Source organism: Oncorhynchus clarkii, chromosome 5, assembly GCF_045791955.1.
Source record: "Oncorhynchus clarkii lewisi isolate Uvic-CL-2024 chromosome 5, UVic_Ocla_1.0, whole genome shotgun sequence".
NCBI classification, from domain to species: domain Eukaryota; kingdom Metazoa; phylum Chordata; class Actinopteri; order Salmoniformes; family Salmonidae; genus Oncorhynchus; species Oncorhynchus clarkii.
The window spans coordinates 41,910,595-41,921,381 of NC_092151.1; the positions used below are offsets into that span (position 1 = coordinate 41,910,595).

At 43.0% G+C, this 10,787-nt stretch overlaps 1 protein-coding gene across 1 annotated transcript in view; it reads right to left on the reverse strand.

The window, feature by feature from the left end:
• LOC139410037 (soluble lamin-associated protein of 75 kDa-like) overlaps positions 1–10,025 on the reverse strand; it is a 30,861-nt gene extending 20,836 nt beyond the window's left edge. The window contains exon 1 of the mRNA XM_071155465.1: positions 9,939–10,025. The gene's annotated coding sequence lies outside the window, so the exon portion shown is untranslated. The remainder of the gene's footprint in view (positions 1–9,938) is intronic.
• Positions 10,026–10,787: the final 762 nt, after the last annotated feature.

A 10,787-nucleotide genomic window follows, 5' to 3' on the forward strand; every position in this document is an offset into this window, starting at 1 on the left:
ACAGCTTGGAAGGAGGGACACATTGGGGTGCGTAGAGACATACACTGCCTGCATTAGTTAACCTTGTTCAAACTATTAAAGAACCATCAGACCTAGAGTTCTGAAACTTTAGAAACCTGTTCTAGACCTCAGGTCGATGGTGCGTGGTGAGTTACGTGGCTCTATAGAAGGTTCTCGGACCGAGAAACAGCCTCATACATTTGCAATAACTTCAATTCATTTTTGCATCATGAAAATGACGACATTTAGAAATGTCCCAGAGTCGCAAGACTAGGTGCATTGCGACCGTCTCGGCCCATATAGACGGACCCCAACGTTTCTGTCCGATAGCTCATTCAAGGACCCCGTAGCAAGGCATGGAAAATAGTGGATTTTCAGCACCAATTAGGGTCTTGCTCGGGCACCAAATGACCTATCGAGCCGAAACTTGGGATTCGGGGTCGCCTCAGCTAGGCCTACACATATCAGAACTGGACCCGCAGCTAGAACGTAACTACGTGTTTTACATTTTTATTATGGTTTGAACAGAAGGCATTGTGAATTTTGGGCCAGCTCTGAAGTATGAGATAGTTGGCTACTAAAGGGATATCCTTGTCTCATCGCGCGCTAGCGACTCCTGTGGCGGGCCGGGCGCAGTGCACACTGACCAGGTCGCCAAGTGTACAGTGTTTCCTCCGACACATTGGTGCGGCTGGCTTCCGGGTTGGATGTGCATTGTGTCAAGAAGCAGTGCGGCTTTGTTGGGTTGTGTTTCGGAGGACACATGGGTCTCGACCGTCGCCTCTCCCGAGTCCGTACAGGAGTTGCAGCGATGAGACAAGACTAACTACTACCAATTGGATACCATGAAATTGTGGAGAAAAAAGGGGTAACATTTTAAAAAATGGGTAAAAAAAAAATAAAAGCAGACATTGAATATCCCTTTGAGCATGGTGAAGTTATTAATTACACTTTGGATGGTGTATCAATACAACCAGTCACTACAAAGATACAGGTGTCCTCCTTAACTCAGTTGATGTAGAAGGAAGACGCACAGGGATTTCACTGAAAGAGGCAAACGGTGATTTGAAACCAGTTAGAGTTAAATGGCTGTGATAGTTTTCTGAGGATGGATCAACATTGTAGTTACTCCACAAATACTAACCTAAACGGACAGGGTGAAAAGAAGGAAGCCTGAACAGAACATTCCAAAATATGCACTAACAGCACTAAAGTGATCATTTCTTTGCAGTAACTTTTTGTCATGAATACAAAGCATTATGTTTGGGGCAAATCCAACACGTCACCGAGTACCACGCCCCATATTTTTAAGCATGATGGTGACTACATCATGTTATGGGTATGCTTGTCATCAGCAAGGACTAGAGTCAAAAAGAAAAAGAAAAGCGCTAAGCACAGGCAAAGTCCTAAAGGAAAACCTGGTTCAGTCTGGTTTCCAACAGACACTGGGAGACAAATTCACCTTCCAGCAGGACAATAACCTAAAACACAAGGTCAAATATACACTGGGGTTACTTACCAAGACAACATTTACGTTCCTGAGTGGTCTAGTTCGTGTTTACTTAAATCTACTTGAAAATCTATGGCAAGTCTTAAATGGTTGTCTAGCAATGATCGACAACTTGACAGAGCTTGAAGTTTGCAAAATTTTTAAAAACCTCACAGCTGTAATTTCTGCCAAAAGGTGGTACTAACATGTATTGACACAGGGGGTTTAAAACGTATCAAATAAAGTGTTAAACATTTTTTTAGTCTGTTGACAAAAGTGAATATTAAATCGCTTTTAAGTCCACTTTGTAACAACAAATTGTGGAAAAAGTCAAGGGGTGTGAACACTTTCTGAAGGCCCTGTATGAGCGACTATTTACCAGCAGTTCACTCATTCTCAGAGACTTTTTGTTTGGGGGATGTCTGTAGACCGGCGGCGACTCGTCAAATTTGTATGTTGTGTGTGTGTGGGGGGGGCTTGCCTGTTTTACATGTTATTTTGGAAATGATAGGTGTTACAGATCAGTTTGCAAACAATGTAGAAAAATATATCATTAAGTTAATAAAGCCATACTCAAGAAAAAGAGAACACGTTTGTAAGGCAGCTCTAAAATGCAGGTGTTTCAGCCTGGCTCAGTGCTTTTTTTGTGGTGGTTTGGGCCAGCCAACAGAAAATAGAGCGCTGCGCCATGATTGGCTCAGTGTTCTGTCACTCATGGGGACACTACGTCACTGCCAAGTCCAAGGGAAGAGCTAGAACATTCAAGCCCCTTGGGTGCTGCCTTAGAGTTACATCATTTTATGTCTACAGTAGCTTTGATTGGACTGATCATGTTCAAGAGAGCACAGCAAGGTGAGCCCAAAAATGTATTGTATGCTGCTTTATAAATGATATAATCTGCCAGGGAGATATGTATACTGAAGCTAAGAAAGTAATACTCAGTCTGTTGTGCAGTAAGATGTTAGTAGCCCATGTGCCTATAACATGTAGCCTATACCGTTTTAGGGAAATGTAATCCATGAGCTTTCATTGTATGCTTACTCGCCACCCTTTATTCATCCTTGGGGTACAGGGAGAACACAGTAAGAACGGCCCATTATTTTGGTGTATATTTCAAAAGGTCTAAAATAGTTGACTACGTCCATCCTAGCTCACTCATTCATGTCTTAAATCGAAATTACGGATTGCCTCTTATCCGCTTGCTGTCCCCTTATGCAATAGTTTGTACATCTCAATTGCCATTAGAAAGCACATTTGTTTAAGCAAGTCAGCCATATCAGCTGTTTACTATAAATAACAAAAATTAAGGTAGTAAATGAGGCTGAATGAACTGTTTCGCTGCCAGACAAGGCTCTGCTGATAGCCAGGTGTAGCAGTGTTAAGATGTTGGGACAGCTTTATGTAGGCAGTTTGTGGGCACCGCTCGTCACCGTTATAGTGCAATTAATGTATTGTTTAGTGTTGTGGCTTTGCTGGCATGCATCCCACAACTCTGCAGCAGTGCTGAAATTGCCACTGCTGTAGACACTGCAGGAGTCGTGGGACAGTTTTAAAATTTCCTTTTGTCTGGCATCTCGCCAACAGACTGTCAGCAGCATCTCTAGTTGCCCAATTGAGCCATCCCGAGCTGGGTTAGTTCGTTTCATGTCTCAGGCACTCGGCCTGTGCCACGAGAGAGCAGAGTTAGCGGTTTGGGAGAATGGTGAATGTGCTGCTAAGGCAAATCCAGGGGATGCAGGTGAGCAAACCACTGTTCATGATTCTACTCATTAAGCAAAGAGGCAGACACGATTAAAACTCAGTCCGATCAAAAATATAAGCTTTCTGAGTTTTGATCCACTCTGGGTGTAATATTTTTAGATGTTGACCTGTAATTGATTGTGTGTCCACATTAATCCTTTTCTTCTCAAATTTGAAAAAATAAATAAAATGACAGAGGTCCGGACCTTGGGGTCCTCATGTAATTACAGCCCTTATGACATGTTCGTTACTTTGGGTGAGTGTGTTTCCATACAGGCATCTCTCAACTTGAGGCAGCCCCCTACTGCCTTTCTTGCAGCTAGCACTACAACTGTGCTCCCCCTCACATGCTGACCACAACGCTCGCATTGCAAAATACATTTACACATACATGTTATTCAATCATTGCACGGGGCAGCCAACAACTGCGTGGACAGGCGCTAAAATAGAACTTGGTTCCATTTGTGACGCTCCACGCGCTGCAAGTCCAGCCTCTCCAATCTCCTCATTGGTTTTTAGGAGCATATACCCACGTGTGTGATTGAAAGGAACTGAGGTCCACACTCCAGTCGGTTGTGGTAATGCACCTAAAGTTGGTTGCCAACCGCCATATAAAGTCCAAAATAAGAAGATGAGGCCTGAAGGACAGAGGAGAGACCTTGTGCATTTCAGGTAAAATAACAACCCAATGTTTATATCCCAGGACAAGTGAGCTAGCAACAGCAAGCTAGCTAAATAGGACAAGTGAGCTAGCAACAGCAAGCTAGCTAAATAGGACAAATGAGCTAGCAACAGCAAGCTAGCTGGCTAAATTGCCATATTGGTTTAATGCTTTTCAACCTGTCACCAAATTAATACAATTGGTTCAGAGTTTGTTTTGATACTTCAACCTGCGTGTCCTGATGTGGGTGGACAAAATCAACTTGCGTGCAGTCTGGTCAGCATGTTAGCCCTTTTCTTGACCAGAATGATTTGGTTCCAACTGGTTTCAGCCGAACATGTTGGGGTTGCGCTGACACGAGTCACTACACCTATAACCTCGGGGGCTCAGCGCCCCGCCAACATGGGGCAGCAGGTAGCCTAGTGGTTAGAGCACTGGGCCAGGAACCGAAAGTTTGCTGGATCGAATCCCGAGCTGACAAGGTAAAAATCTGTCGTTCTGCCCCTAAACAAGACCGTTAACCCACTGTTCCCCGGTAGGCCATCAATGGAACTAAGAATTTGTTCTTAACTGACTTGCCTAGTTAAATAAAGGTTAAATAAAAATATGATCCAGGTTTGGGGTAGGTCTTTCGCACAGACACACACATCAACCCTAACAAAGATGCAGCATCATCTGGCCAAGTGCATAAAGTTTCCTAAGCACACAAGCAACCTCTGACAAAAGTCCCTCTACTTCTATTCGAGGTGAAAATGATGAATCAGACACCTTATCGATAGTAACAGCTCATGGTCCTCCTGGAATCATACGTTTTTTTTTTACTCAATGGAGGAACGTAGTCAGAGAAATGCTGATGAATGTCTTGCTCAAGCTGTGTATGCAACTGGTTCACCTCTGATGCTCACAGGCAATGAGTATTGGAAAATATTTCTGAACGTTCTTTGCCCAGCATACACCCCTTCAACCAGACATGTTTTATCTACTAATTTGCTGGATGCAGAGTTCAACAGAGTTCATGTAAAAGTCAAGCAAATCATAGAGAAAGCAGACTGTATTGCAATCATCTCCGATGGGTGGTCGAATGTTTGTGGGCAAGGAATAATTAACTACATCTCCACCCCTCAACCAGTATTCTACAAGAGCACAGACAAGGGAAAACAGACACACCGGTCTCTACAATGCAGATGAGCTGAAGGCAGTCATCAATGACCATGGACCACAGAAGCTACAGTTGAAGTCAAAAGTACACCTTAGCCAAATACATTTAAACTCAGTTTAACAATTCTTGACATTTAATCCTAGTAAAAATTCCCAGTCTTAGGTCAGGTAGGATCACCACTTTATTTTAAGAATTTGGATGTCAGAATAATTGTAGAGAGAATGATATTTCACCTTTATTTTCTTTCATCACATTCCCAGTTGGTCAGAAGTTTACATACACTCAATTAGTATTTGGTAGCATTGCCTTTAAATTGTTTAACTTGACCCATTCCTCTTGATAGAGCTGGTGTAACTGAGTCAGGTTTGTAGCCCTCCTTGCTCGCACACGCTTTTTCAGTTCTGCCCACAAATGTTCTATAGGCTTGAGGTCAGGACTTTGTGATGGCCACTCCAATACCTTGACTTGGTTGTCCTTAAGCCATTTTGCCACAACTTTGGAAGTATGCATGGGGTCATTGTCCATTTGGAAAAACCCATTTGTAACCAAGCTTGAGCTTGAACTGATGTCTTGAGATGTTACTTCAATATGTCCACATAATTTCCCCCCCTCATGATGCCATCTATTTTGTGAAGTGCACCAGTCCCTCCTGCAGCAAAGCACCCCCACAACATGATGCTGCCACCCCCTTGCTTCACGGATGGGATGGTGTTATTCGGCTTGCAAGCCACCCCCTTTTTCCTCCAAATGTAACAATGGTTATTATGGCCAAACAGTTCTATTTTTGTGTCATCAGACCAGAGGACATTTCTCCAAAAAGTACAATCATTGTCCCCATGTGCAGTTGCAAACCGTAGTCTGGTTTTTGTAATGGCGGTTTTGGAGCAGTGGCTTCTTCCTTGCAGACGGGCCTTTCAGGTTATGTCCATATAGGACTCGTTTTACTGTGGATATAGATACTTTGTACCTGTTTCCTGCAGCATCTTCACAAGGTCCTTTGCTGTTGTTCTGGGATTGATTTGCACTTTTCTTACCAAAGTATGTTCATCTCTAGGAGACAAAACACATCTCCTTCCTGAGCGGTTTCACGGCTGCGTGGTCCCATGGTGTTTATACTTGCATACTATTGTTTGTACAGATGAACGTGGTACCTTCAGGCATTTGGAAATTGCTCCCAAGGATGAACCAGACTTGTGGAGGTCTACATTGTTTTCCATGAGGTCTTGGCTGATTTATTTTGATTTTCCCATGATGTCAAGCAAAGAGGCACTGAGTTTGAAGGTAGGCCTTGAAATACATCCACAGGTACATCTCCAATTGACTCAAATTATGTCAATTAGCCTATCAGAAGCTTCATGACATAATTTTCTGGAATTTTCCAAGCTGTTTAAAGGCACAGTCATCTTAGTTTATGTAAACTTCTGACCGACTGGAATTGTGATACAGTGAATTATAAGTGAAATAATCTGTCTGTAAACAATTGTTGTAAAAATTACTTGTGCTTTGCACAAAGTAGATGTCCTAATCGACTTGCCAAAACTAACAAGAAATTTGTGGAGTGGTTGAAAAACAAATTTTAAATGATTCCAACCTAAGTGTATGTAAACTTCCGACTTCAACTGTACATGTTGGGCCCCATGTATGCTGGCAAAAGCATCCTGTCTGGTGCAGAGATCAACAAGGCCTATGGTGTCATCACTACCGTGTCTCGCCACGTTGGCCTGGATGAGGGCAAGGTTCTTGGCAGTCTGGTGAAGTCCACTTCCAAGCAAGGGCTTTGGGATGGAGATGCAATTTGGCAGTCGTGCTAACATATCTCATCAGTCACCTGGTGGAAGGGACTTTGTGGCTCCGAGGCTCTTTCCCCTGTGGCCTCCATCATCCTCCAAATCCCACCAACATCAGCCACCTCAGAGCGCAACTGGTCCTTGTTTTGGAACACACACACACACACACACACCAAAGCACGCAACAGGCTGACCAATACAAGGGTTGAAAAATTGACATCCGGGCAAATTTGAGGCTTTTTGAGCCTGACAACAAGCGATCCTCAACAAGATTGGAAAGTGACAGTAAAGATGAGGCCTCAGAGTCTGATGTTCAAGAGGTGGACATTGAGGTCCAGGGAGAAGACATGGAAGCCTGAGGAAGACAACCAAAGCTTTAGTTTCTAGATTATCATTTTACAGATGCATGTTGAAAACATTTTGGGAGATGTGATGGATCATTGGGGGATCATTCAATTTTCCCTTTTGTTGTTCAGTGAAATCATCCCATGTGAAGAGTGAACTCATTTAATTAAAGTTCAATCTGTAACTAAATAGTTTTTTTATTACCTATTTGGGAAGGATTTCATCATTTGCAATTATGTCTAATTATGATAAGGTAAAAGGTTCATTTCTGTCTCCATATGATATGGTGAATATATTCAATGCAAAAAACATTACATTTAAATGGTGTTAATATTAATTCCCATATATTCCCACAGAGTTTCCACCTCTGAATATAAGAAAAGGGCAACCCAAGTAACACATCCGCCATGCTGATCCTCAACACAGGTGCCCCTCAGGGGTGCGTGCTCAGTCCCTTCCTGTACTCCCTGATCACTCATGACTGCATGGCCAGGCACAACTCCCATCATTAAGTTCACTGATGACAACAGTGGTAGTGGACATGAGTACCCTGATATTGGGGAATTTGTGCCATTCTGAAAAAATTGTTTGATTTTCTGATCCTGATCACCGAAAACAATGAGGCAGCCTATAGGGAGGAGGTCAGAGACCTGGCAGTGTGGTGCCAGGACAACAACCTCTCCCTCAATGTGAGCAAGACAAAGGAGACAATTGTGGTCTGCAGGAAAAGGAGGACCGAGCACTCCCCCATTCTCATCGATGGGGCTGTAGTGGAGGAGGTTGAGAGCTTCAAGTTCATTGGTGTCCACATCACCAACAAACTATCATGGTCCAAGCACACCAAGACAGTCGTGAAGAGGGCACAACAAAACCTTTTCCCCCTCAGGAGACTGAACAGATTTGGCATGGGTCCCCAGATCCTCAAAAGGTTCAACAGCTGCACCATAAAAAGAAACATATGACTGGTTGCATCACTGCCTGGTATGACAACTGCTCGGCCTCCGACCGCAAGGCACTACAGAGGTTAGTGCGTACGACCCAGTACATCTATGGGGCCAAGCTTCCTGCCATCCTGGACCTCTATACCAGGTGGTGTCAGAGAAAGGCCCAAAACAATTGTCCAAGACTCCAGCCACCCTAGTCAGACTGTTCTCTACTGCACGACAAACGGTACTGGAGCACCAAGTCTAGGTCCAAAAGGCAGTTCCCAACAGCTTCTACCTCCAAGCCATAAGACTCCTGAACATCTAATCAAATGACTACCCAGACTATTTACATTGCCTGCCTACCCCTCCCTCTTTTATGCTGCTGCTATTCTGTTTATTTATGCACAGTCACTTTAACTCTACCTACATGAATATTTTACCTCGACTAATCTGTGACTCTGTACCCCCCTGTATATAGCCTCACTATTGTTATTTTACTGCTGCTCTTTAATTGTTACTTTTATTTCTTATCACGCATTTGTCTTACAAGCCCTTAATGAAATAATGCAGTTAAGTAAGCATTTCACTGTAAGGTCTACACCTATTGTATTCGGAGCATGTTACAAATACTATTTTATTTGACAAAGGCCAAAAGAGCTCCACACTAATTGCACTAAAAACATCTACTCCAAACTGAACATCAAACAACCAAATAGAAACAAAAGCACAACCTACACCTATCCACTGCACACAGTAAATACCTGATGTAGTTAACTCTCGACTGCACGTTTGAGTGCATGCCCGGCTGTGCACTTGTGTGTAGCATATAACACTGGTCTATAGGGGCAGATCAGGAAACAGACACCCAGTCGGGGCCTCAGAGCTTGCTCATAGGTACATATGGGATGTCACACAGCAGATGTAGCCCTATAGCCACCACACAAAGTTAATAGTGTGTGCACTCATACAAATAACAATGTTGAAGTGGAAAATCTTGAGCAGTTTTGCTTGTTTTAACACACACGTTATAGAAACATTGTTTTGCTCGCTGTAACATAATGGATTGCTTTCCTTACATACCCTCACACATCCCCTCTCTCTGGGAGATTGATATATAAAAACACACCTCTGAAGTTACATAACATTCCTTAACCAGACCTTCACTCTGTGTTCACGTTTCTAAGTAGCCTAGCCCTATCTGGTGGCAATAATGTGAAACGTCAGAAGAGGGACCTATCTCCTATACTATAATTTAGCCTTGGTGAACGAGAAGAGTACAATACACACACGCACATCAACTTTACGATCTCTTGTAGGTTATAGGAGAGGCGTGGCAGTGTTAGGGCCGATTCAGCAAAAACGAGCCACTATGTAGGCCTATCGAAGTTCATCAAACACTATGCGAAATGCAATTAGAGCTAGTAACCCAGGTGAACGAACAATAACTTCGGACCTAATCTTCTGCGAATCCTGATTTCCCACAGCACGTCACCTGATACTTAAGATTCCATTTCCAAATTCCTTACAGTGCTCTTGGATGCCGCCCCTTGAGAAAACACCGGCCCTATCCAAACGTATCCATCCAGCACAGTTCTAAATTCAAAATCACCCCATACGTACATTTAAAATTCGAAAACGGTAGCTGTTCTCAGTCAGCCATTCTGTAATCATGTCTAAAGTGATGCTTCCCCTCATCAGCAGGGCCGAAACAGCGGCCACACCAAACATCTCATCCCAGCGCGTTTCAGGACTCCAAACACTCCCGCAACAATCTACAAATGTCTCCAATTTAAAATACATTGTGTTGTTCGTGAAATAATCGGAAACCCACCTTAATCCTGCCGATGACACGTAGGCAGTTTCTTCTACTTCTATTGCACCAACTACACGGTTTATTTCTTGAATGTTTTTTAAACCCACGAACGCCTCGGGTGCTAATAGCTTGTAGCCTGCGCCACAGTGCGTACGCTCCACATGATGCGTGCGTTCCGTTCTTTGGCTGCTGGGACTGATGTCTCAAATATTTATTTAAAACATTATAAGAGCAAAGTGCAAGATTGTTTTTTATAGTGGCCTATATCCTCTAAATTCTTTCCAAGTTAGAACTTGATTTTCACTGTTTCTCTATCATAAAAGCATGTATTTGAAGTAATCCTAGACTAGGCGACATATTAATATATTCACAACATGTGTGTGTGATACTGGTGCTTTACAATTACACAGAGATGATGTGAAAAGATCTGATGTGATTGGTCGAAATACCAATTAGTGGATTAAAAAAGATCAGAATTGGGCTGCCTGTGTAGACGCAGCCTTTGAACAGTAGATGGAGTCAAATCATTGAGAGATGCTTCTCTTTTCAGTCCAGCAACAAGCATAGGCATAGTAGGCTGCATTTACACAGCCAGACAGATCACATCAGATCTTTTCACGTCAAAGCTCTTTTTCAGAGCTGATCTGATTGGTCGAAAGACCAATTAGTGACAAAATATCCGAATTGGCTGCCTGTGTAAACCAGGGGCCTCTTTTATAACCAATGCGTAGCCTACATTTCACACTAAATATCTGTGTGTGCCATTTCTGAATAAAACTGCGCAAATTCAAAAATATTGAGATTTATCTACTTGGGGCACACCACACATAAGCATGTTTTCTGTTATAAATCTAAAAAAACGCCCAT